This window comes from Streptopelia decaocto (genome assembly GCF_964273445.1).
Source record: "Streptopelia decaocto genome assembly, chromosome: 2".
In the NCBI taxonomy this organism is placed as follows: Eukaryota; Metazoa; Chordata; class Aves; order Columbiformes; family Columbidae; genus Streptopelia; species Streptopelia decaocto.
The window spans coordinates 161,070,839-161,097,449 of record NC_138655.1 but is presented as its reverse complement, the minus strand read 5'-3'; the positions used below and the strand labels follow the sequence as shown (position 1 = coordinate 161,097,449).

General features: G+C 51.6%; 1 protein-coding gene across 2 annotated transcripts in view; it reads left to right on the top strand.

Annotated features, from left to right (window-relative positions):
* Positions 1-5,576: 5,576 nt before the first annotated feature.
* The window catches only part of GJC2 (gap junction protein gamma 2), a 34,095-nt gene continuing 13,060 nt past the window's right edge, over positions 5,577-26,611 (top strand). The window contains exon 1 of one of the 2 annotated variants that reach the window (XM_082045104.1): positions 5,577-5,650. The gene's annotated coding sequence lies outside the window, so the exon portion shown is untranslated. Of the gene's footprint in view, positions 5,651-18,495; positions 18,618-26,611 lie in introns of those variants that run through there. The other variant, XM_082045105.1, reaches the window with a different exon arrangement.

Below are 26,611 nucleotides of genomic sequence, written 5' to 3'. Positions count from 1 at the left end.
TTTTGCCAACAATAGCAGCTGTGACTCCGCTTGTCCGGGACGCGGCTCCGGCCCCGTGAATAGCCAGGAGCCATCTGCAATTCAGATTGCGTGTGGCGGCAACTGGTACAACCGGACGCTTGTGAAGCGGGGGGTGCGTCCCCCTCCGGTTTCTCTCTCCCCCCGGCAGGAAAGGAGGGAGGAACAGGATGTTTTCCTGGCTTTTGCTTTTTACCCCATCCCGGCTGCTAGAGAGACGAGGAGGTGATAAAACAGAACGGAAGAGCTCGTAGAATATCTGTTTCTTTTCATTGGGCAGATTGTTTCGGTGAACCCACATAGGAGACCCCTGGGAGCTGAAGCACGGGGAGGATGGAGCAGACGTTCTCCCACCGTCAGCCCCGCGGTGGCCGAATCCTCAATCCAGTGTTAAGCTGTAGATATTCCCTGGAAGTGCTGGGATTTCTGCTCCGCTTTGCTATCAGTTAATTATTGCTGGTTTAAAGCAAAGTGCCTGTGGGGTGGGCGTCCAACCGCAGGGATGCCCTTAGTTCCCTAAAGCAAAACCAGCACTGAGGTGACGGGACTGAGAGTTGGGGAGACTTGCCAAAAATCCAAGTGTGATGCTCCAGTCCCACCCAGTTACAACCAGCTGGATATACTGGGTGTACAATGAGAAAAAAGGGGAGGTTTATAGTTTTTCCTGGTTGGAAGTGCAGGATACTCGAGCTGCATCCCTTGCGTTTGAACGTGGCGGTGGCTTCATAGGTGCCTTCTGGACATGGTGGCGTGGACCAGAGAGAGAAAACAGCACCCAGATCCAGGTGGGATGGGCAGACTGGTGTCACTGGTCACACTGGTGGGGTAATTGCCCTCCCCAGGAGCCACAGCCAGTGTCTGTGGGGTGAGAGAGCTTGTCATCTCGCATGTCTCATCAATTCGCTATCTGATTGCTAATTATTACTGTAGCTTGACCTGTGGAGACCAAGCAAGCCGTGACACCCACGGCCATCTCGGCCAGCAGGGACATCCTGGTGGCTTCAGACCTGGGCTGAATGAATGTCCCTTCTGCTCCCTCCTCCTGGCTCCCATGTGCTGCATCCCCGGGGAGCAGCCCTGCCCCGTCACAGCAGCTTTTCCACATTTAATTTGCTTTTATATACGCTTTTTCTTTTAATGCACCGCGCTTCTTTCCACCCCATCTGCCCTCCACAGCTGCTGCTCCTTGGGGCCATCACGCTGCAGCTTCACCCCGTCGGCTTTAGGACCCGCTCCTGACCCAGCAGGTGGGAGCGAACACAAACCAAACAGCACCACCGTGGTAGCATCTCTGGGCTCTTTGCTGGTTTTATTGCTGAAATCCAGCCTGTTTGCCCTCGTCCTACCCACCGTGGTCGTAGGGAAGAAGTTTCACGGGTCTTCCAGCAGCTCATGGTGTTTGTAAACACAGGCAGGATTTTCCTTCACCAGCCTTATCACATTTGCTTCAGCGAACTTGCTGCCTCTCTGGTCCGTGGGCGCCTCTGAGAAGAGTTTGGCTCTGTTTTCTCACCACTTTCCCATTTCACAGTTGGTCTCCCCTGCTTTTCTCCAGCCTGACCAGACCCAGCTCATAGATCCCACCCTCCAGCCCTGACCATCTTGGTGGCCGCTACCAGCTCATCAAAGTGCTTCTGCACTGGATGCAGCGTCCAGATGCAAAGTCCCTGGAAAGATCCCTACAAAACACCACCCAGAGCACCCCTCTGGTTTATCACTGAGCTCTCAAACCAATCTTTCCATTATCATTGTACCCCTGAAGTATTTTAGCTAAGATCCTGTTTGATGGAATCACAAAGTGGTTTGGGTTGAAGGGACCTTCAAAGCTCCCCCAGTGCCCCCTCTGCCATGAGCAGGGACATCTTCACCAGCTCAGGTTGCTCAGAGCCCCGTCCAGCCTGGCCTGGGATGTCTCCAGGGATGGTTCAGCCACCACCTCTCTGCCCAACCTGGGACAGGCTCTCACCACCCTCACTGTAAAAAAATTCCTTCCTCATATCTAGCACAAATCTCCTCTCTTTGAATTTAAAACCATCACCCCTTGAATAACCCCCCGTTTCCTTCCTTGCTTGTAGGAACCTCACACCCAGCAATAGGATAATGGCATCACCGAGGAAAAACTAAGAATCTCCCCCATCTCTGGGTCTGTTATCCTGCCCTACAAGCAAAACAAAGTCTCCTGCTCCTCTCCAGTGTCAGGACAATTGTGTCCAGTTGTGGCCCCTCAGTTCCAGCAGGACAGGGAACTGCTGCAGAGAGTCCAGCGCAGCCACCAAGATGCTGAAGGGAGTGGAGCATCTCCCGTGTGAGGAAAGGCTGAGGGAGCTGGGGCTCTGGAGCTGGACAAGAGGAGACTGAGGGGTGACTCATTCATGAGGATCAATATGGAAAGGGGCAGTGTCAGGAGGATGGAGCCAGGCTCTTCTCGGTGACAAACAATGATAGGACAAGGGGCAATGGGTACAAACTGGAACACAGGAGGTTCCACTTAAATATGAGAAGCAACTTGTTCCTGGTGAGGGTGGCAGAGCCTGGCCCAGGCTGCCCAGGGAGGTTGTGGAGTCTCCTTCTGTGCAGACATTCCAACCCGCCTGGACACCTTCCTGTGTAACCTCATCTGGGTGTTCCTGCTCCATGGGGGGATTGCACTGGATGAGCTTTCCAGGTCCCTTCCAACCCCTGACACTCTGTGATTCTATGACAAAGCCTTCGGGAGCCTGCAGAGGAGCAGAAGCTTCACCCTGTGCCGCAGCTCCGGAGGGGACAATGACAGCATTGAGCATGGGCGCTGAAACGCTGCCGTATTGTGCCTGGCAGAGAGATGCCCGGGAATAATCGCCTCCTCCTTGGTTTTGTTGCAGGGCTGTGGCCGGTCGTGCTGCAGGGATTTTCCCCCAAGAAGGTCTCCGGTTATGTGGTGAAGAGCCACAGATCAGACTCACCCATTTCTTTCCTGGCTGTGAAAGGTAAGGATCGTCTTATTTGTCTCCTTACTGAGATGTGGCTCTGGGGTATCGTCAATCGTGCGAAAAATGTGGATTTGGGGGCAAGGCAATGCTCTGCTCCTCATCATGGGGGGGCATGTCGTTGTTTCATTGATCCTTGTAATATGTTTTATATTATATGTATTATATATATTTTTTCTACTTCACACACATATATAAAGTCAACGTAGAGAGCCATAAAAGTTTTCTTACTTCTTTTCATGCCTATAAAATGTTTTGTGCTAAATTCGTGCTTAAGCTGCAGAAATCCATCTCCATTTGGGGTCCCTTAAAATTTGGATCTAGAGTTTTGCTCAAAACTCTTCCAAGCCAGGCTGAGTGAGGTTTTGCTCCAGAGCAAGGCTGAGATTTTTTTAGAAGCCTATTTAAGGCTGTTTTCAACCTGGGTGCCTACAAAAGCGTTTCCCTGAACAGTTTTGTGGTGAGGGTGCTTTCTTCCCCCAAAATCTGGTTTGAAAAGCTTTAATCTGGGCTGAAGTTACAGCTCGTGACTGTGTCAAGGGCAGCACCAGCATCAAGCGCTGCGGAGGTGCCCTCACCATCATCCTCCTCCATCCCAGGTTCCAGTGTAAGTTGGGGAATGACCTGTTGGAGAGCAGCGTAGGGGAAAGGGACCTGGGGGTCCTGGGGACAGCAGGGTGACCATGAGCCAGCACTGGGCCCTTGTGGCCAGGAAGCCAATGGTACCTGGGGTGGGTTAGAAGGGGGTGGTCAGTAGGTCAGAGAGGTTCTCCTGCCCCTCTGCTCTGCCCTGGGGAGACCACACCTGGAATATTGTGTCCAGTTGTGGCCCCTCAGTTCCAGCAGGACAGGGAACTGCTGGAGAGAGTCCAGCGCAGCCACCAAGATGCTGCAGGGAGTGGAGCATCTCCCGTGTGAGGAAAGGCTGAGGGAGCTGGGGCTCTGGAGCTGGACAAGAGGAGACTGAGGGGTGACTCATTCATGTTTACAGATATCTAAAGGGTGAGTGTCAGGAGGATGGAGCCAGGCTCTTCTCGGTGACAACCAATGGTAGGACATGGGGTAATGGGTTCAAACTGGAACACAGGAGGTTCCACTTAAATATGAGAAGCAACTTGTTCCTGGTGAGGGTGGCAGAGCCTGGCCCAGGCTGCCCAGGGAGGTTGTGGAGTCTCCTTCTGTGCAGACATTCCAACCCGCCTGGACACCTTCCTGTGTAACCTCATCTGGGTGTTCCTGCTCCATGGGGGGATTGCACTGGATGAGCTTTCCAGGTCCCTTCAACCCCTGACATTCTGGGATTCTGTGATTCCCCGGAGCATCCCACGAGCTGATTTCCTCTTAAAAACCCCTTTTGGGAACGCATCCCCCCATTGCAACCAGCCAGGCTGTTTCCCAGCTTGTTTCTTCCCAAAAGCAGCTGGACAGAGAGAAACACACTTGAGAAATGAAATAAGAGGATGAAAACTTGGCCGCCCCATCCCAGCTGTGCTGGGGGGCAATGACATCCCTTCTTAAAACCAGGAAAAACAAGTTGTTTTGAGTGGTTTCACATGGTGGGTGCTACTTAAGAAACACCGAGGGATGTGCACAGGGTTTCTTCATACCGAGGTTGCTAATTTTCCTGGGGGTTGGAATAGGGGGAGTTCTTTAATTGAAGCAAGCAAAGAAACGTTGATTCAAACCCCCGAAAAGCCAAATCTCGCCTCGCAGCACGGGGCCTTTAAGGAAAACATCAATGATTGTGAGATCAGCCATCGGCTCATGCGAGCTGGCAAGGCGAAGGAGCAGATAACAACGCGCCGAAGGTCGCAGCCTCCGGACGGCGGCGGTTGTTTAATCCCTGCTTGTTGCAACATCACCCCAAAACCTGCAAAAACGGGGTGGGAAAAAGCTCTAGCTGAAAACAGGGGGAAGAAAATGCCCTTTTTTTGCCCCCTTCCAGCTGTTTTCCCTTCCAGATGTTACCCACAAAACAGGGCGATGCTTGCAGCTGCCCTGCAAAACAGAAAGGAGCAAAGGGATGAAAAGGGTTGGGGATGGGAGCCCCCGGCCGCCCTAAAATGCTAAGAATGCAAAATTTGAGCTTTGGGGATGTTCATTTAGTGGGGGAAAATTAGGGTTTTGCTGCTGTTTGCTGGATATAACTGTGGCTGTAAGGACAGGTTGAGTTTGCAGCTGGGTTTTATCCTTTCTGCTTCGCCGCTGTTTGAACAAAAAGGGAAAGAAAACCTAAACAAGAAGGCAGCGTTTCTCATCCTGTCACCTCCGCTTTCCGCCTCTCCTGCTCCAAGCAGCGTTTATTTTGCTATTATTAGCCCTAAACCATTAGACAATTTGAATGATTTGATTTCTTTTCCTGCAGCGTTGCTCCCGAAGGCATCGCCACATCCTCCTTTTTTTCCCCCCGGATTGGTGGAGTTTTTTTGATGGGGGTGTTATAAAGAAATTAAACCACCGAAGGGCAAGAAACCCTCGGCCGTCCCGGGGCACGATGGGCTTGCGGTGTCGGTCTCCACGTCACCGTCTCCAGGCTGGTGGAGCGGGAAGAGATCTGGGTTCGAAGGGGTGGGAGGGGAGGGTTAGCGGGAGCTGCCGCGGCTCCGCACGACACGGCGGGGAAGGATGGGACGGTTTGTGCGCAGGATTGAGCCCAACGCTTCTCCGTATGTTACTTTTTGGTTTATTTCACTTTATATTTTATTTTTCCTCCCTTCTCCTTTATTTTATTTATACGATTCGCGGCACTTTGTGGATTCCCCCTCCCTTTGCTTGGACCCGGCTCTACTCCCACCCCGCTCTCTTCTACTCTTAATTTACTCCCTTTTCTCCATCGCTTGGGTGGGGAACACGTTTGTCGTGAATTAACGCTCGCGTGTTGCCTTTTGTGCCCGTGGTAAGAGACGAAACAGCCGTATTTGGCGTCAGTTTGTGCACATTTTGTCGGCATAAATCACCCCCTGTCACACGGGGCAGTGCGGATCCATCTCCAGGGAGTTTGGGATTAAAACTGTCGGTGTCTTAGCTTGTTCCTAAAAGAAACCCATCTGCGCTCTGGGACTTTCAGGCCAGTCCGCATCCCAAATCTCCTCCCCATCTCGGTGGGGAGAGGAAGGTGCTTTGGGGTCTGGTTGTCCTGCTTGTCCTGCTTTTGGTGGCTTGGGTGACATTTCGGAGACTTCTGCTCGCTTCACCAAATTTAGGGTTCTGCAACCTGCTCATTTTTGGAGTGTCAGATGGGGTGGTGTGTTCTCATGCATCACAAGCTGGTCCTTAAAGACCAGGCAGAGACCGGCACCCGTAGGAGCTCAGCCCAGCAGAAGATGCAGCTTTGCATCTGGTGTCTCTAAGCCATGGACAAAGGGTCCATTGATAAGTCGAGGTTCTCTGTAAGGTGATTTTGTATTGTTTTTTTAAATAATATCTGATGATGCGAACACGCTTTTCATCCTCATGTCTCAAAGAATCTCACAAAGGTGTCTTCTGGGGAAACTGAGGCATGGGAAAGGCAGGGGCTCGGCAGCATCACCACCAGAAGGAGCTGGACCTGCTCCTTGGTGGCCTCGTCTTCTTGGCCAATGGGTCTATCTGGAGTGAAAGCTCTCCTGTTGTCTACCAAACACACAAGGTGCTCCTCTGGGGTGGGATTTCCTTCTCCAGCTTGTATTCCTCCATCAATGCCTCGAGGTCCTTAGATGAACCTTGTTTAGAGATGTTGTAGCCTTTATCAAATCCATCCTCATTAAAACCCTGACATCTTCCTTGTGGTTAATGGGTGACCCTTTGCTACATCCCTCCTATCTCCAGGTTGCTCGTAGGGTTGTAGCAAACTTGGTTGCAACCAGCACTTGTCCAAAGGGATCTCCTGAGACAGAAGGACCACCTGAGCTCTCCCGGTCCATGTCGTGCCCCATGCATGGTCGGGGACATTTATCTTGCACACCCTGGGGGGTCCATCTCTTCCCATCCCCAAATGACCTTTTCATCTACACCAAGCTTGGCTTAATAAATGTATTTAAGCTGTGCTTAATGGGAGAGAGCCGTGTCCTCTGCTGGCAGAGGGTGAGTAATCACCCCCATACCCCACCCAGGGGGAAGCAAAGAGCCCCTTGCACCTCAGGAGGCCACGGTCACCTTCTCCTTCCACCCAAATTACCTTGAAATGCCACAGGAGGGCAACCTGTCCTCTGGCCGAAGCCTCCTAAGAAAGTCAGAGGAAGGAAATCCCAAGGTAACCTGGCTGGACTGAGTCACCGGCGGGTGGGAATGTGGGGAAAGGGACATATTGCTGATGGGGCATCTGCTCCTTGTGCTCCTGCACGCTACGAGAGCTGAGACAATCCTTGGGTGTTGTCCAAGACTGAAATACCAGAAGGTTTTTTCTGGTGTGTAATAAGGAAACCCCTCCTTCCCCTGTAATGTTCTGTGGAGGTGGAACACGGCACACACAGTATTTCTGCAGGTCCCAGCACTGTGGAGGACTCTCCTCTCTCCTGATTTATGGCTTGTTTGGAGGTTTTCCACCCAAAGTTCATCCAACCAGCATAAGGTTCATTTTTTAAGGCTGTGCAGTTGCCTTTGACCCGATCTGTTGCTTGGAGATCTTGGTGACCGGCCACGTAAACTGCTGTGGTTTCTGCTCCTTGCTGCCAGGAAAAGAGAAAATAGAGGATTTGTGTGGGGTTGCTGCACGTCAGCAGTGAAACCTGGGGCTGTACCAGCAGGGGAGAGGGAAAATTGATAGAAATTGATAGAAAATTAGGAGCCCTGTCCTATAAATTAATTAGGTGCTTGGGGGCCAATCGCTATTTCACTCCTAACTTACGACTTCTTAGCTTCTAACTTTGCTAGAGCAATTTTTTTGTGTTAATAAATATCTCAGGGTGGGTGTCAAGAGGATGGACCAGACTCTTCAGTGGTTCCCAATGACAGGATGAGGGGCAACGGGCACAGACTGAAACACAGGAGGTTCCATCTGAATATGAGGAGAAACTTCTTTATTCTGAGGTGCCAGAGCCTGGACCAGGCTGCCCAGAGAGGTTGTGGAGTCTCCTTCTCTGGAGACATTCAAACCCACCTGGACACCTTCCTGTGTGATCTGCTCTGGTGACCCTGCAGACCAGTCTCCTGGGGTGTTGCCAGCTTCTCCTGCCCACTGGTGGCTGCAGAGGTCTGGGAGATGTTGAGCAAGGGGGGGACTGCTGGGAATCTCAAGGGTGAGTTGTGCAATTGCAGGACAGCAGAGGCTGAAGGTACCTCAGGAGGTGATGGAGCAGGGCCAAGTGTGAGGAAGCTGCCCAGGGCCCTGTCCAGTTGAGTTATCTCCATGGGTGAAGATCCCAGCAGCTGCCTGTGCCAGCATTTGTCACGGAGACTTTATTTCATATGCAGTTGAAATCATTCTGGCTGCAACTTGGCTTTTCATTGTGTGCTTTTGAGAAGCGTCTGGACCACCTTCTTTAAAACCTCCCACAAGGCAGCTGCACACACCCGTGAGATCTTCCCCTTCCCTTTTCTAGGCTGATCATAGAATCATAAAATAGTTCGGGTTGGAAGGGACCTTCAAAGGTCATCTAGTCCACAATGGTCCCTTGGAGATGTCACCACCAGCTGGGAGGGAACCCAGCTGCTCCATGGGAGCCAGGATGAATTTGGGGTTGTGAGACCCTACTTTCTGGTTGAATTTACATGCAGCAACCCCATTTGAACTAAGACCCATTTCCAGCTCTGGTTCCTCAGCACAGGACACACATGGACCTGCTGGAGAGGGGCCAGAGGAGCCACAGAAATGATCCGAGGCTGGAACAGCTCTGCTGGGAGGACAGGCTGAGAGAGTTGGGGTGTTCAGATGGAGAAGAGAAGGCTCCAAGGAGACCTTATTGCGGCCTTTCCGGACTTAAAAGGGGCCAATAAAAAACATGGAGACAGATGTTTTAGCAGGGCCTGTTGCAATAGGACAAGGGGTGATGGTTTTAGACTAAAGGAGGGAGATTCAGACCAAACATAAGGAAGAAATTGTTGCCCCTGAGGGTGGTGAGAGCCTGGCCCAGGTTGCCCAGAGAGGTGGTGGCTGAACCATCCCTGGAGACATCCCAGGCCAGGCTGGACGGGGCTCTGAGCAACCTGAGCTGGTGCAGATGTCCCTGCTCATGGCAGGGGTGGCACTGGGGGAGCTTTGCATGTCTCTTCCAACCCAAATTATTCTGTGACTCTATGATTTCAACAGACGAAGGACTGAGGGATCTCGGTGTCTCCCAAGGCTGTGTTTCTGCTTTCCTTTGTTATTTCTGCAACTTTCAATCCCCTCCTAGAGACACGCTCGGCCAAGAGCTTTACAAGTGCCCGTTTTGTCCAAAGCGCCTTTTCAAACGTGAGGTGGAAGCCAGCGCGGCAACGAGCCGCAGATGGCACGTGCCAGCCCACCAGCGGGCTGCTGGCGGGATGTGAATGGATAAAATCACAGGAAAGCGGCCAAGAAACGCGGCTCGTCCTCTGCCGCGGCTGAGCAACCGGGCTGAAGCATCCCTGCCAGCTCCTGCCCATCCCCGAGCATCTTTGGGTGCTTCAATCCCTTCTCCTTCTGACCATCAGGGTCAACGCGGAGTTAACGCAACCCTCAACCCCAAATGACGTTCTCCATCGGTTTCAGCCCTGGAGAACGCGTCCAGAACTGCTTCGGAAACCTGATGCCGGGTCAAAAAAACGTGAGTCTGAGCCAAATTCCTCCAGGCGCATTTTTATCATCCTTGTTTGTTTTTTTTTTTGTCCTGACGGAGACAATGGTATTATTGCTCGCTGCTCTGCCCAGCCCTTTCCTCCGCGCTCCTAGACAGAAATAGTTAACCGGGTTCACTATAAACCAACATCCTCGTTTCCTTCCCTTTTCAGGCAGCTCCCCGCTGCCTCCCCCCTGCCCGTCTCTGCTCCGAGCCCCGGGGAGGAGCCGCTATCTAGTGACATGATGCAAGAGCAGACGTTGTCCCCCTGGTCCTGGCAGGGTTTTCGGTGACCCGGTGGCCTGTGCAAGCTCTGCCAGGTCTCCCCCCTCGGGGACTTTCCGCAGCCCTTTGCTCTCCTCTTGTGATGGGTGGGACGTTTGCACCTCATGGCTGCGGGGAAGACGTGAGCCAGCGCCGGTTCTGGAGAGTTTCAAGTCAAAACAGATCAAGCTAATAAAAAAAAAGGAAGCGATGCCGGGGAAGAGGAGGGGAGGAGAGAAAAGATGATGCCACGGGCATTGCAAAGCAATCTCTGATGTAGAAGAACCTCATTTGATAGTGTGGCTTCTTTTGGGGTTGTGGTGGGGTCCCCTAGGCAAGGGGAGATCACCAGGACCCTGTGCTGACCCTGTGCTGACCCCAGCACCCAGACTCTGCATGGGACACCCCAGGCTGGTTTCGGTTGTCCACGTGTAGGTGTTGAGGGCCACCTGAGATAAATGGCTGTAAGTTGCACCAGGGGAGGTTGAGGTTGGATATTGGGAACAATTTATTCCCAGAAAGGGCTGACGGGCATTGGAACAGGCTGCCCAGGGCAGTGGTGGAGTCACCATCCCTGGAGGGGTTTAAAAGAAGCAGAGATGAGGTTCTCAGGGACATGGGGCAGTGCCAGGGTTGGGTTAATGGTTGGACTCGATGATCTTGAGGGTCTCTTCCAACCAGACTGATTCCATGACTGGTTTTCCCGGGGCAGGCTGCTGTCTGGTGAGATGCTCCAGCTGCTGGAGCAGCGATACGATGGTCGGGAGGAGCCGCTCGAGCTCATGTAGCCACTTCTCCAAGGGCACCCGGAGGAAGGCTGCTCTTCAATGGGGCTTTGTTGTGTGCTTGGCTTGGCTTCACGGGAGGTGGTTGCTCTCAGGCTGCAAACTCCCCGGAGAAAGCATTTTGCACACAGCGGGACTGGAGGAACAGGGGCGAGAAGGTCTTTGCTGAAGGGGGCAGCTGGAGCTTTGGCTCCTGGTTGAGCAGACCCAGACGTTTGCATGGGATGGACACACCATTCGGTGGGGACCGTTGGTTTGGTGGAGCATGAGAGCCCACCACCCCAGACAAGGCATGGAGACCTACCCGACATCCCCATGCGAGCGGAGAGGTGAGGAGCTTCACCAGGAGATCAAAGAGCCCCTGGACATCCCCAGGGTGGTGAGACATGCCTCTGGGATTTTGGGCGAAGGGGGGGATGGCTGTGTCTTCTCCTTTGGCCCCAGCCTGGGAGATGACCTGGGGCTGATACCAGCCGTGCTGCTGGTCTTTCGGCAGGTGGGACCCACAGCAAAGAAACCAGAACTGGGGCTGGTCCCTACGCTGGGGGGCTGCTCCAGACCTCCCCCTTCTCACCTCTCTGGGCTGCCGTAGGGTTTCATTGTGGCTTTTTCTGCCTGGAGATCAGAGAAAGCTCCGGTGGCAAATGCAGGAGGACAGGACCACCAGGCTTGTAGCTGCAACCCAAGGACACCCTTATCTCTTGCTTGGTTCCTCTAGGTCAGCATGAGCTATGGGGGTCCATGAGGCACTTCTGAGCAGCCCAAATATGCTACTTTGCAAGAAAACCTTATTTTGAGCTGTTACAGCAGCGAGGGATGCCCTGGAAAACAGGAGGAGACGGATGCAGCCAGGTCAGAAGAGCAGCAGGGAAAAGCAGGCGGCTTTCTGCAAGAAATACAGCATTTAACGGCAAACACATGCGAGGTTTTGAGCGCTGGCCAGGACACGTGTGGGCGTGGAGATGATTTATTTGGTCCTGCATGAGCCGAGCTCGCCCGGAGATCCCGAGGTGGGAGGATGAGGAGGAAGCTCTTGCTCCGAGCAGCTGTTTTCTTGCAAGCTTTTGCACCACAAGTCTCTTTTTGTCCCAAATCTCATGGCTGCAGAACCTCCTGGCAGCTCAGGGCACTTTTTTAGCCATCTCAGAAGAAGTTAATAGTTCTAGTAAGGGTGAACTCTGATGAGCGTTTTTACAGTGTTTATGTTGGCAAGCTGTAGTTTGTGTATGGTTTGAAATATTCACTGAAACCTCTTATCGCTGGAGCTTCAAAACAACAGAGAGCACTGATTAAAGTCCTGTGCTAATTGGAGAAGGGTTGATTGAGGGCTCGGGCTGCCCGGCAGCTCTGCAAGATGCACTTGCCTTCTCAGAGAGGCTGCTGCAGTCCCGTTGGGGATGGAGAGATGATTTCACCCGTCAGCGTGATGGGATCTATCCAGATTTAGCTATTTTGCCGATGAAGGATGTATCCAGCACCAAGAGAGGCAGAGCATCATGCCTGGGGCTCCCGTCCATGCTCACAGCATCCCTGGCCTGGCAGAGCAAGATCATAGAATCACAGAATGGTTTGGGTTGAAGGGACCTGCAAAGCTCCCCCAGTGCCACCCCTGCCATGAGCAGGGACATCTGCACCAGCTCAGGTTGCTCAGAGCCCCGTCCAGCCTGGCCTGGGATGTCTCCAGGGATGGTTCATCCACCACCTCTCTGGCCAACCTGGGACAGGCTCTCACCACCCTCATGGGGAAGAATTTCTTCTTCTAATCTAAATCTCCCCTCTTTCAGTTTAAAACCATCACCTCTTGTCCCTATCACTACCTGCCTGTGTAAAAATCCCTCTCCTGCTTTCTTGTAGGTCCCCTTTAGGTACTGAAAGACTGCTCAAAGTTCTCCCTGGAGCCTTGTCCAAGCTGAACAACCCCAGCTCAGCCTGTCTGCATAGGAAAGATGATCACCAGATGCAAAGTGCATCAGCTTGGGAAACCTCTAAAAGTGATTGCTTAAACGTGCTTTTTTTATAACCCAAACCAGCTCATCCACACACTGCGCCGCACATGGTCCTGCCTCCGAATCACCCCACAATTGCTCCATACCCCTGCAACCCTTTTCCTAGAAACATCTTCTGGGATTCCCTTTCCAGGCAAAAATGCAATTTATTCCAAGCGAGTTCGTTAGGGACGATTTCGACTTGCCTCAGGCATCCTAAAGGATGTCTACATTATGATGGGACAAGGTGTGATGGTTTAAACTAAAGGAGGGGATATTCGGGCCAGTCATGAGGAAGGAATTGTTGCCCCTAAGGGTGGTGAGAGCCTGTCCCAGGTTGTGCAGAGAGGTGGTGGATGAACCATCCCTGGAGACATCCCAGGCCAGGCTGGACGGGGCTCTGAGCAACCTGAGCTGGTGAAGATGTCCCTGCTCATGGCAGGGGGGGCACTGGATCAGCTTTGAAGGTCCATCCCTTCAACCCAAACTGTTCTATGATTCTACGATCCTGCTAGATGTATCCTACTGGTTGTATCCTACTAGGTGTACCTTGCTAGAAAAGGAAGGAGAGAAAACCACAGGATCAGAGGCACATTTACATGCCTCCAATCTAGATACCTATACTAGAAAATCGAGCTAATTTGATTGAAACCGATTTAGTGAAGCAGGCAGCCTTCTATTTTAAGAGGTTTCTGATATCTCTCAGCCTGCACTGCACCACAGATTTAAATCAAACAAACAAAAAAATGAAACAAAACAAAGCAAAACCAGAACAAACAAAGAAAACCATAACAAAAACTGCAAACAAGTCAACCAACCATCCCAAAAACCCACTTGTGCTGCTTGCAGTGATCTTTTGCTGGAGTGTGTGAGCCTCTATTAACCTGTGGCCCGTGCTGATGCGCTGGTCCAAGCCTCACGGTAGGAGAGTCCATCCTGCTGTTATTCCTTGTCATGGGAAGCTTCCAAAAACCGAGCCAAAGCAAATATTTGCGGCAGAGGCAGGGGCTGCCCGGAGGGAGCGGGCAGGCAGGATCGCTCCTGCCACCGGGCGGGAGGTGACATCATCCGCATTCCTTTGCTGAGGAATGCAGGATTTGCCTCTTCCCTGCCAGTAATTGCTTTTCACAAACAGACCTGCCCGGGATGGACGTTTCACCACGGTGGAGAGGTTGGATGGGCCCTCAGTCCCCTTCTCTTCCACGGTGTTAACGGGGCTGTTGCACAGATGGGCATGAAAAAGGATTAAATTGGTAATTTCCCAAGTCTAAAGTAGAATAAGGTGAAATTCCAAAAGCAGGAGCTGGACAGACGACGGGGCAGGACTGGAGGTGGTGGGGGAGCGATGACTTGTCCTTGGGTCTGGCCAGGATGGTGGAGGTGATGGACTGAGTGTCTGCATGGACAGACTTTGCTGAGACCTGCAAGAGGAGACCATGAGCTTCAAGAAGCAATTGGACAGTGCCCTGTGTAAATTTTGGGGTTATCATATGCAAGGACAGGAGTTGGAGTCAATGATCCTTGTGGGTCCCCTCCAGCTCAGGACCATCTGTGATTCTATGTGCACTGCAATATGATGATCCCATTTCTTGGTCCTACAAAGCCCACCAACCAGGTCCTGTGTTTGTGAATGCAGGACTTCAGTGTGATGATTGGGATAGATTGCTGATGTGTAGAGCATCCTGGCTAACCAGCCTACACCTGGCATACTTTCATAGAATCGTAGAATAGTTTGGGTTGAAGGGACCTTCAAAGCTCATCCAGTGCCACCCCTGCCATGAGCAGGGACATCTGCACCAGCTCAGGTTGCTCAGAGCCCCGTCCAGCCTGGCCTGGGATGTCTCCAGGGATGGTTCATCCACCACCTCTCTGGCCAACCTGGGCCAGGCTCTCACCACCCTCAGGGGCAACAATTCCTTCCTCATGTCCAGCCTGAATCTCCCTCCTTTAATTTAAAACCATCACCCCTTGCCCTATCACAACAGGCCCTGCTCAAAAGTCTGTCCCCATGTTTCTTATTGGCCCCTTTTAAGTACAGAAAGGCTGCAGTAAGGTCTCTCCAGAAATTTGGGTGGATTGGTAGGGCTAAATCTCAAGCAAAGCCATAAATCCCCCTCCACACAGCCCTTGGCTTCTCCTTTGGGTTGAGTATCCCCGCATCCCACCTCCAGTCCCTTGAGCTTATGTCCCTCCACCCCTGGATCTGCACCAGCTCCAACTTCAGCAAACACCACTGGAAATTAATAACGGTCACTAATGGTCATATGTCATCAGCACTTCCCCCAGCATCGGCGACCACAAAGGGGTCAGTTCCTGTGGGACGGAGGCTGTTGCCGTCATTTCAATAGCTGGAACTAGGTGTAGTTCAACTGCCCCCGTTACGAGTCCAATGGGGTGATTTAGTGGCTGGAAAGGCTCAAGGTTTTTTGCTCTCAGTGCCTGACAGAGGATGGCTGGCAGGAAACAAAAGCACCATTCTCCAAGGCCAGGGTGGTTTTACTCCTGCATTGACTCTAATTTTCCACCAGGTTTTGGAAATTCTTGGCTATTACAACTGGACAATTAAATCAAGAGCAGAAAAGAAGGGCTCCGGCCAAAGAAGAAAATCCACTTGGTCAGCTGAATTTTTGCAATGAGGATGGAGTGAGGGCTTTTGAATGGACAGTAGCAGAGCAAGAGCTGTCTGGGCTCTGGATCTGCAGACCCGAAGGTGGTGAGATGGGACTTTAGGTGTGCCAGGAGAAGGTCTGCTCATTTTTGGAGCCAGCATCATAGATAAACCCAGTGGGGATGGACTCAAGGGGGAGCCTGGGATCATGGCAAGGCGATGCAATGGCATTTAGTCACGGGTCTAGGCAGGAGAGACACATCCAAATGGGAGTCCATGATGTATATGGTTTGGGATCAAGTCCTCACATGGGACAAGGTGGCAGTGCCATGGGAGAGACCCTCTGTGGGACCTCCTGGATTTGGTGTGGATGTCCCACCAGGCAAGTCCCTTCCCTTATCATGTGTCTGGTGTTAGAGATTGGAGCTCGTGGTCTACAAGATCTTATTGCTTGAGAGAAGAAAACTATATATGTCCCTTGTGCTGTTGGCTTTGGAGAGGTGGAGATAGGGGTGCCCTGCTCCTTTCTGATGTGGGCTCCAGAGGCTTGAGGTGAAGACTCCCAGGCTTTGAGGGTAGTAGGGACCCAAAAGCAGCGAGGGAAGAACAATTATGGTGGATGAAGATCTGCTTTCAAATGATGTTAGGAAGCTCACAGGCTCCATATTCACCACAGCTCAGTGAGTTGGGCACCAGTTGGCTGTGGGACTCTTCTGCTGGCTCCAGGTCCTCATGGCTGCATGCATGGCCCACCTTGTCCATCTGTGTGCAAACTGACCTGTCTTATAGCGATGCTGCAGAGCATGATTTGGGGCTTTGGTTCACATTCCTTAAGTTGTTGCTTCTTGGTCTTTGTCAGAAACACAGATGATGTTGTGGTTTCTTGTTTCTGTCTGGAGGCTAAAGGGGCGATGTCTGAAAGAGGAAAGGAGGGAAAGAACCAGAGATGCAAAGAGTGAATTTTCAAGAAGAGCCTCCCACAACTTCATCTTCTTTCCTCAGCTTCTGGTAATGGCCGGGTCACTGATTGCAGCTATTTGTTCCTGAAAATTTCCAGGGGGTTTCCTGGAATACTGAAATGTGGTGGGCTGGGTGCCGCAGTGGACAGGATGGACCTCGGTTGACCAGCAGCAAACTTAGATGTGTCCCAATAGCTGCCTGTAGGTCAGAGACCCCGGCTTGGCGTTTCTAAGGGCTATTTATCACAAAATGAAGTAGGATCATAGGATCATAGAATCATAGAACAGTTTGGGTTGGAAAGGACCTTCAAAGCTCATCTAGTCCAACCTACCTGCCATGAGCAGGGACATCTTCACCCAGATTGGGTAACATGTACCTGAGCTGCTCACTTCTCTAGCAAAACCTGCACCTGTATGCCTGGTTGTCTCTTGAGAAGATCCTTCAGAACCAGCCAAGAGAGAAGAACCTCATTTAGCTGCCTGCTTGTCTCAGGCCGTGGATCAGCCCCAAGCTCTGGAGCATCGTTGGCTCAGCTCCATGGCCCTGTCTGTCCATGAACTGCAGAAGTTCCCCTGAGTGAAAGGCGTGGAAGGGCTGTCCACCCCTTCCTCCCACATCTCCCCTCCTTCCCCTTCCGCCCCAACACGCTCATTCATGAAAAAATATCTGTTGGATGGACGTGGGGAGAGGAATTGATGTTGGCGCGTTGTTTCCCGCGCGTTAGCCAAGGTTGGTTCTGGCCTCAGAGGGTTTTAATCTTTGTTTTCACAGCTGTATTCGATATTACCCTTCCTTCTCTCCAGCTTTTTATTGCTCCTCACTCCCCAGAGCAACCTGTTGCAAAGCAGCGTGTGTGCTCGCGGTGAAGCACAACGCGAGCGTGGTTGGCCACCTTGGGACCAGCAACCTGCACAACCCCGTGGTCATTAAGGATTGAGGCTGTAAGAGATGATGCTTTCCTACGGTGGGGGTCATGCAGGGGGTCCTGTGTCCGGGAGGGTAACACTGCAGCAAGGAAGGTGCCATCTCATGGTGGACTTTTAAGAGCACCTGGCTGCAGCCCAGCTTTGCTGGCACTGCATGGGGTGAAGGCAACTGGGTAATGGGGACCAGCTTGGTCCATCCTTTGGTAGGAGGGGACAGGCAGCAAAGTCAGGGGGTATTTGCTTTAGCCATGAACAGCGGGCATGAAGAGACCATGGCAAACCCTCAGGCTGGCGGTTCCAACCTTGGGACACATCATGGGTGCTGAGGGGTGCTGTAGGGTTTGGTGAAAGTGGTGCGTAGTTTTTTAGTGGTGATGTAGGATTTGATGGAGGTGGCGTACAGTTTAGTAGTGGTGATGTGTGGTTTGGTGATACTGATGCAGGGTTTGGTGGTGCTGGTGTAGGGTTTGGTGGAGGTTGTGTAGGGTTTGGTGGTGCTGGTGTAGGTTTTGGTGGAGGTTGTGTAGGGTTTGATGGAGTGACATACAGTTTAGTAGTGGTGATGTGTGGTTTGGGGGTGCCTGTACAGGGTTTGGTGGTGCTTGTACAGGGTTTGGTGGTGCTGGTGCAGGGTTTGGTGATACTGATGTAGGGTTTAGTGTTACTTGTGTGGGGTTTGGCAGTACTGATACAGGGTTTGGTGGTGCTGGTGTAGTGTTTGATGGTGTTTGTGTAGGGTTTGGTGGTGCTGGCATAGGTTTTGGTGGAGGTTGTGTAGGGTTTGGTGGAGGTGACATACAGTTTAGTAGTGGTGATGTGTGGTTTGGGGGTGCTGGTGCAGGGTTTGGTGGAGCTGGTGCAGGGTTTGGTGGAGCTGGTGTAGGGTCTGGATAGCTGGATGCCCAGCACAGCAGACAGGCAGGTGTGTGCTCATATCCACTGTGGTGGAGCGGGTGGAGAAGGTGTTGCCAGCACCCCAACGGGTGCCCAAGGGCTTGGACCTCTAGTGCTGCAGATTACAGAGTCAACCTTTGCTTTGGACATCAACGTGGCCCAGGGCCAGGTGGGACTGGCTCCATTCCCACCTGAGGCCACCTCCTCCACCCCACTGTCTACCTGTGGAAGGGAAGGAGGGACCCTGATCCAACACCCCTCCAGTCCCACGAGCTTTGGGGACAAAAAGACACGCGGTCTCCTTTCTTGGCACGGGGGACCCAGCGGTGTCCAGATGTGAGGTGTGAGCTTTTGACCTCTCCAGCGTCAGCGGGTGGGGGCCACCTATGTAAACACATCCAGGAAGGTTCCCGTCCCATTCCCACCACACGCTCGCCTTCAGATCAGACCAGCCAACCTTCGCTGATGCTCCTGTCCCCAAGGCTCCCGGGGAAGGTACCGTACCGCTCGCCCGGCACCGGGCATCTCTCTCTCATCTTCCTCTTTTCTGCATTTAAACGTGACTGTAGAATTATCTCCGCGTGTAATTACCTAAGTGGTTATTTAAATATTCAATGGTGATACTGGTTTAACAATAAATCCTGGTGAGCAGAGTAGAAACCTGCCCCGGTCATGCTGGGAACCCGGCCAGAAGGATAGGAAAGTGCTTGTAGTAATAACATTTCCTTATTTTCTTTATTTTCTGTTTTGTCTGTTATCTAAGAACTATTGGCAAGAGTGAGCCCAGCTCATTTGTTTCCTCATTTATCGCGTTCAGCTTTCTCTCTCTCTTCCCTTTTAACTATGTCTAGATCTTAATAGTAATGAAAAAAATGGGCTGCAAAGTCACATCCGGGTGTCTGATATTTTCCCTTTGGTGTTTGCTTTCTTGTCTTCAATGTGCTTGTGTAGCTGATGTTGGGTTCTTTCACCGTGAGGAGGGGTCTGGTGTCCAGGCAGCCAGGGCTGAGCTCAGGAGGACGTTTTGGTGATTTGGGATGGCAGGTTCTGCAGCATAGAGTTTATTCAGGGATGGGTTATTACGGCAGAGGGAAGGTTTGGCAGCCATCCACAGCCTTTTTCCCCGTTTGCACAACACTTGGCTCATGGAGTGGCCTCCTCTGTCTGACCTGGCAAGTCAGAAGCTCCTCCAAAGCCAGGAGGTTGGGCAATAGATGCTACAGTGACGGGTGTGGGGATGTTCAGAGAGGTTTAGAGTCTCAGATGCACACGTTCTGGTTCAGATAAGATTTTGGCTCATCTTACAAGTCCTGATCCTCAAGCTTCACCTCAGCTCCTGCAACCAGTCCACCTGCTGAGTGGTTTAGGAGACCAGCATTAGGTTCTTGGTAAAGCAGAGTGGGACACAACACCTTGGGCAGATACAATACCAAAGCAAAAGGACCTTAACCCTGCTCACAAGCACAACAGCTCTTCCAAAAGAGACCCACACGTGGTGTTTAACCACACAGTTATCTAAAGCAGTAAAGCGTAGAATCATATAATAGTTTGGGTTGGAAGGGACCTCCAAAGCTCATCCAATGTGACCCCTGCCATGAGCAGGGACATCTTCACCAGCTCAGGTTGCTCAGAGCCCCGTCCAGCCTGGCCTGGGATGTCTCCAGGGATGGTTCATCCACCACCTCCCGAGGACAGTGTAGGACAGGGCAGTCTCTCAGTGGTCATGATGTATGGCCAAGGCTGTACAAAGGAGCATTATGAGAACAACATTCAAATACCTGGGCTGGATCCTGTGGGTCCTGCACCAATTTGTGGGACCCTTGCTCACTGCAATCCCTTGTCCTTGTTAGGGTTAAGATGTTCCTCTAACCTGCACTTTGGTTGGCAAATTGCAGAGATTTTAGAGGTGGTAAAGAAATTAGGGTCACTTCACACTCAGTTCTCTTGCTCAGCTTCTCCTGCAGTCAGGGGTGAAAGAAACCTCCATCAAATCCCCGATCCAGAGTCTTCTTCTCTATCGCACTGTGGTTTGGACAGTGGTGTGGTTGTCAGGCCAGGATCCATCTTGAACCTACTGAGTCTCCACTTTGGCAAATGGGGCCATGGTTTGTGGTGGGTCACACTGTCCTTTACTGGGGGCAAAAGTGCCTTTTGGCCAGAGCCGAAGGCATTGGCAGCGTCTCCCTGAGTTTCTCAAATTCATACAAACCTCATTTAAATCCTGGTGGGAGAGTTTATCCTGGGATTTGCTGCATGTTATGGGGCTGGTTGAACATCACCGTCCCAGCCAGGTGTATCCAGGTTGTCCTGCCTGTTGTGGTGGCTGTTGTACTTCCCTATGTCTAACAGATGAGGCATGTGATGACACCATCATTTTTCTGATTGGAACCACTGCAAAAAAACAAAGTCTTAGGGCCAGCAGCCAGCCTGTGTGGTTGCAAAGCATTTCCCACCAGAAAACCCAAACCTATGTGTATTTGCAGGTATTTGGCGAGGAAAGCTGGAGGAGGTGTTGAGCACGTCCTGCTTTGCTTGTGTTAATCCATAGAGGACACAACCCTTCCACCTTCACTTTGGGGGGTTGCTGTTTTTACCCTTAAGCTGTGTCTAAGATAGAACCACAGAATCGTTTTGGTTATAAGAAACCCTCAAGATCATCGAGTCAAACCATTAACCCAACTCTGTCACTAAGCCACGTCCCTGAGAACCTCATCTTTAAAACCCCTCCAGGGATGGTGGCTCCAGCACTGCCCTGGGCAGCCTGTTCCAATGCCCCACAGCCCTTTGGGGAAGAAATTGTTCCCCAGATCCCACCTCAACGTCCCCTGGTGCAACCTGAGGCTGTTTCTTCTTGTCCTATCACTTGTTACTTGGGCATTCATCCCTGTTCACCCTTGAGAACATACTTGGGAGTTCGTCCATCACTGAGATGTTCATCCCTGTGCAGAGCTGCTGGCTGCCCATGGTTTTCACGCCAGGTTTTCCTTCCTCTCGGATGCTCAGCGTGAACCATGGGCCTCACCCAGCAGCTCTGCAATCAAACCCAGAAGCTGTGGATGAGCTTCCAACCTCTTACCCCCTTTTCCTGGGGCTCTTCCAAACTTCCACCTAACACAGCATCTCTGCCCATCCACAGGTGTTAGGGAAAAAAACCATTACCTTTCTGGAGCAGCCAAAAATGTGTCCTCTTGGCTTTTTTTCCAGCGTTCTCTACTCTTTCCCATGCACCCTGACCTTTTTCCTCTGCCTTTTTTTCACTCTTTTGTACAAATTGGGGAAGATCTACAGCAGCCTAAGCCTGGCTTGGCTTCACAGGGTTGTGCTGCAGGTCAGCCAGGGCTGGGAACGCCGGCTGGAAATGATATTGTTTCCTGTTATGAGAACTCGGGGAACCGCGGTGGGTTTGCAGGGGAGACGTGGGGACCACGAGCGCCGGGTACCACCCCGACGGGTGCGGTTGGAGATGGCCTTTTATTCCCATTGCTTCTCCAGCTACTTCAGGAAAGGGAAGTAAATAGAAAAGGGAAATAATTGCTCCGTCTGACCTCTGACTATTGAGGTAGATGCTTTCTTTGGAGCAGGAACAGACGCGGGGGGAAAACAGTGCTATAAAGGGCTTTGCTGAGCCACGTCCCTGGGGATTCCTGCAGATCCCTTCTTGCCACCTTTTGGTACGTCGGCCCCTGTTATCTCGCTGGCCTCGAAACCTTCAGCAGAAAGGTTCCCGTCAGAAAGAAGAATTACGTGCTTTTTTGTCAACGCTGAAATTTATCTCAAGAATGTGGCCATCACAGCGAAATTTTCTGGGCTGGGAAGGGCTGGAATAAATTGTTTCTGCTCTCCAGCCCAGGCTTAAGCGCTTCCTCTGGACTTTGGTACTTTGTAATTTAAACCTTGCTGTTATTTCATCATGTCAGATTACTTTTTTTTGTCATTTTCAAAGGGAAATGCTGTTACATTTCTGTGGCCAATGGACACATTTCACTGTTTTTCAGCAGAAATATTATTCATTCTGCTAACGTCATAGTTTTTTTTGCTCTAATCACAAACTAATGCAAACTTAACAGAAATTCTTCTTTCCTTTAGTTTTCTGCTCTATCTTCTGGGCTGAGGCAGAATCATGGTCCAAATTTCATGGCAATTCAGAGCCAGAGTTTATATTTTTCAGAGCGCGTGAAATAAAGCAGACTTCACCTCGTTTTCCAAACATCCTTATGTTATGCAGCCAAAATCCCCACAGGCTTTGGAAAAATGCGTGAGACCAGATTTTCTCCGTTTGGTCCTTGCAAGAGCCAGAGACCAACCGCAACGTCCTGATCCAGATCACAACCTTCTTGGGTTCATCCAACAAGCAGAGCTGCCCCTCTGCTCTGCCCTGGGGAGACCACACCTGGAATCTTGTGTCCAGTTGTGGCCCCTCAGTTCCAGCAGGACAGGGAACTGCTGGAGAGAGTCCAGCGCAGCCACCAAGATGCTGAAGGGAGTGGAGCATCTCCCGTGTGAGGAAAGGCTGAGGGAGCTGGGGCTCTGGAGCTGGAGAAGAGGACACTGAGGGGGGACTCATTCATGGGGATCAATATGGAAAGGGGGAGTGTCAGGAGGATGGAGCCAGGCTCTTCTGGGTGACAACTAATGATAGGACAAGGGGCAGTGGGTACAAACTGGAACACAGGAGGTTCCACTTAAATATGAGAAGAAACTTGTTCCTGGTGAGGGTGGCAGAGCCTGGAACAGGCTGCCCAGGGAGGTTGTGGAGTCTCCTTCTGTGCAGACATTCCAACCCGCCTGGACACCTTCCTGTGTAACCTCATCTGGGTGTTCCTGCTCCATGGGGGGATTGCACTGGATGGGCTTTCCAGGTCCCTTCAACCCCTGACATTCTGGGATTCTCTGTTGTTCAAATGACACGTTTGAGCTGGGGTTGTCATCACCGCTGTTCTGAAAAGTCTGCAGAGAGATTTGTGATGAGGCAGATTTTAGCAGCAAACACTGGCACAGCTTTTTCTGATGCCTGTAAATTTGTTGGGATTTTTTGGTTGGTTGGTTGGTTTTTGGTTTGTTTTTATTTTTAAGAGAGTTGAGGTTTTGGTAGAGTTCTTACAATGCAAGCCCTGATCAGTCCCAAATCTTGGAGAATGCCCAAAGTTCTGGGGGAAGGAGGGAATTTTGCACAACTGAGATTTATTTTGTTTTCTGGGTTAAGCTCTGTAACGTGGTGGGACTCAAAGACAGCCCAGGGGTCCTTGTCTGGGGTGGGTGAGTTGAACAGCGTGATGGCCATTCCCACCAGCTGCCTCCTATCTCAATCTCACAGCTCCTAAACAGGCCACTGGGGTGTCCACAGTTGGCCTTGATACCGTCATCCATCAATGTGGTTGTTGGTTCTGTTACTGTTTCATGAGCAAACAGGTTGTTTCTCTGTCCAGTAACAGAGACTGTTGCAAAGGATGGTCCCTCCACCCATGAATACAAGTCACAAAATTGTAGAATCACAGAATGGTTGGGGTTGGAGATCATCCAGTCCAACCCACCTGCTAACGCAGGGTCACCAGAGCAGGTCACACAGGAAGGTGTCCAGGTGGGTTTGAATGTCTCAGAGAAGGAGACTCCACAACCTCTCTGGGCAGCCTGGTCCAGGCTCTGGCACCTCAAAAGAAAGAAGTTTCTCCTCATATTCAGATGGAACCTCCTGTGTTTCAGTCTGTGCCCGTTGCCCCTCATCCTATCATTGGGCACCACTGACAGGAGTCAGGTGCCGTACTCTTGACACCCACCCTTGAGATATTCTTCAACTAAAGTGAGCAGAAAAAAAGTGTTTATCTCTGCTTCCTTCCCTGGGTGATGCTTTGGCCCATGAGTGATGGTTTGGTGATGGGAACCACTCGATCCTGGCCAGACCTGCTGGGCAGGAGGCTGGAGCAGGAGCAGATGTTGCTCAGTTCGCCTGAAGCACAGATGTCCCGAAAAAACTTCCACCAGACAGATGAGATTGCTGTGCGTATAAATAACCCGCATGTTTAGAAAGCAAAGGGCCTGGAAAGGCTGCGTGACCCACGGCACAGGCACCGTGCTGAGCCGCCTTTTATCTCCAAGATTCTGCCTGCAGTCCTGCAGAGCCTGGAAGTTGTTCTCAGCTAGTTATTTTTAAATAACTAATAATACATCTCGGCAGTTCCGTCTGCACCGGCTGGAGCGGGTGGAAGTTTCACCACGGTTCTTTCATGGGAACGAGATCTTGGTGGCCATCCCTCAGGTCTGGTGGATCTCATAGAATTTGTCTTTTAGAAGTAGATGGTGTGACGTGCTGGAAGCTTCAGGGTCCCCACTTGGCGGGGAATGAACCCAAGGACCATGCGGTGGCCCCTGTGGAGGAGACCATGAGGTGTCCCACGCGGAGGTGACCATGAGGTGACCCACCATGCTGTCCTCAGTTGTGAAGGACCATGTGGGCAAGGAGGTCACTGCCCCAGCACGCTGGAGGCCAAACGTAACCCCAGGAACACGCAGGGGTAACGTGGCCTTGGCTCATGGCACATTTTCATCATCTCAGTCGGGTCCCAATGGGAGATCTCCAAGGAGGTTGAGGCATTGCTGGAGATTTCCAGCCCTGGTGGTCTCCTTTGGAACCAACTCCCTATCTCCCCGTTTCCTTTGAGACCACAAGTTTTGTCAGTGTGCTAAGTCGAAGCGTACAGATAAGGTGACAATTTAACTTCTTTAGAGGCTCATTCACCCCAAAATGCCTCCCAAACCCTGGTTTCTCTAGTGTGGCATATTCCCCCAAGGGTATGTTCATCCCCACACCTAACTTCGCTGGTTATAAAGCTTTCTCCACCTGCCTATCATAGACAGCTACTTGTGAACAGTGAATTAACCTATCACTGCATGTGAGCAATTAGTTTATAACTTAAAACCTTCAGAAAAGTGACTGCGCTGTGCCCAGAAACACCAGCCCCCCTGGAGACCCCAGTAGAGCCAGCGTGGAACAGTGCAGGAGATGCTGCTGCTTGCAGGAATAGAATCATTTTGGTTGGAAAAGACCCTCTAGGTCATGGAGTCCAACCGTTAACCCACCCCTGGCACTGCCCCATGTCCCTGAGAACCTCATCTCTGTCTGTCCAACCCTCCAGAGATGGTGACTCCAGCACTGCCCTGGGCAGCCTGTTCCAATGCCCCACAGCCCTTTGGGGAAGAAATTGTTCCCCAGATCCAACCTCAACCTCCCCTGGCGCAACTTGAGGCCGTTTCTTTGTGTCCCTGTCTCCCCTCAGCTCCTGTTCTCCAGCTGAACCCCCCAGGTCCCTCAGCCGCTCCCATCACACTTGTGCTCCAGCCCCTCACCAGTTCCGTTCCCTTCTCTCCACTCGCTCCAGCACCTCAAGGCCTTTCTTGGTGTGAGGGGCCCAAAACTGTCCCCAGGATTCGAGATTCTCCAGCAGGGTGAGAAGCTCCATCAAGCAGGAATTGCCTCTCTTTGGGCTCTTTGGAAAACCAGAGTTCTGGCAGCAGAGAGAATATCCTGCTTTGTCAGGACCAGGGATGAAAGTTCCCAATAAACCATATGGTTTCAAATTTTCCTTTTGATCAACATGTACATCTTGCTACGTTTTCTCCCTTCAAAGGGAGATCCTTGTTGGCTGATGCCGTTGCTTCCTTCTCCTCCTCACTAGCCCTTGGGGAGATTTTCTGCTTTGACTCTTAATTTCCATCTCACGAGCTACCTGGAGCCCTGATCCCACTGGGGTGGCACTGCCAAACCTCCCTGGGACAGAGCAGGGACAAGAAGTGATCCTTTGATGATCAGGATGGGGATTTTCTTCTCCTCTTGCCTTAGGCTTCATGTACATTCCCACACTTCTTATTTATTGCTGCCACAAAGAAGCCAAAATGTCTCGGTGTGTGCTCAAAACCCCCTTCCCCATCCTTCACCTGCTCTCTGCTCCCATCCATGAGCTTGGAGAGAGGTGCACCCCATCCTTCAGAGAAAACATCACCTGGGGCTACAGCAAAGCTCCAGAGTATTTTATTCTCACTAGTGAGCCTTGCCTCTTCTTCTATTATTATTTCTTTTTCCCCTCAGCAACCAAGGAACCTTTGCCAAAATGTGTTTTCCACATGTTCCCTATTAGTCACGCTCGCTGTCTCACAAATCTGTTACCAGTGCCACCAGCCCATGCTATTAATCCAACTTCCAACCGGCTCCAGAGCTCGGCAGCCAAATTCCAGGCAGCGTTCCTAAAACCAGACCCGGCGGCTTGTTTGGATTTAAAACCCGTGCCCCGTTGCTTCCCTGGAATATGTATATATTAATATATAGCACCTTCCCTCCTTCTCGCAGGGCTCGGTGAGGGGAAGGGGGACCGGGAGCGCTGGGGGGGTGGGGGCAGCGCGGGCAGGACGTCCCGGCCGGGGGTGCCCGGCAGAGGCGGGGTTTAAATTCGGGTTTAAATACTTCCCTTGAGCTCCGGTTTCCAAGCGCTGGGCATGGC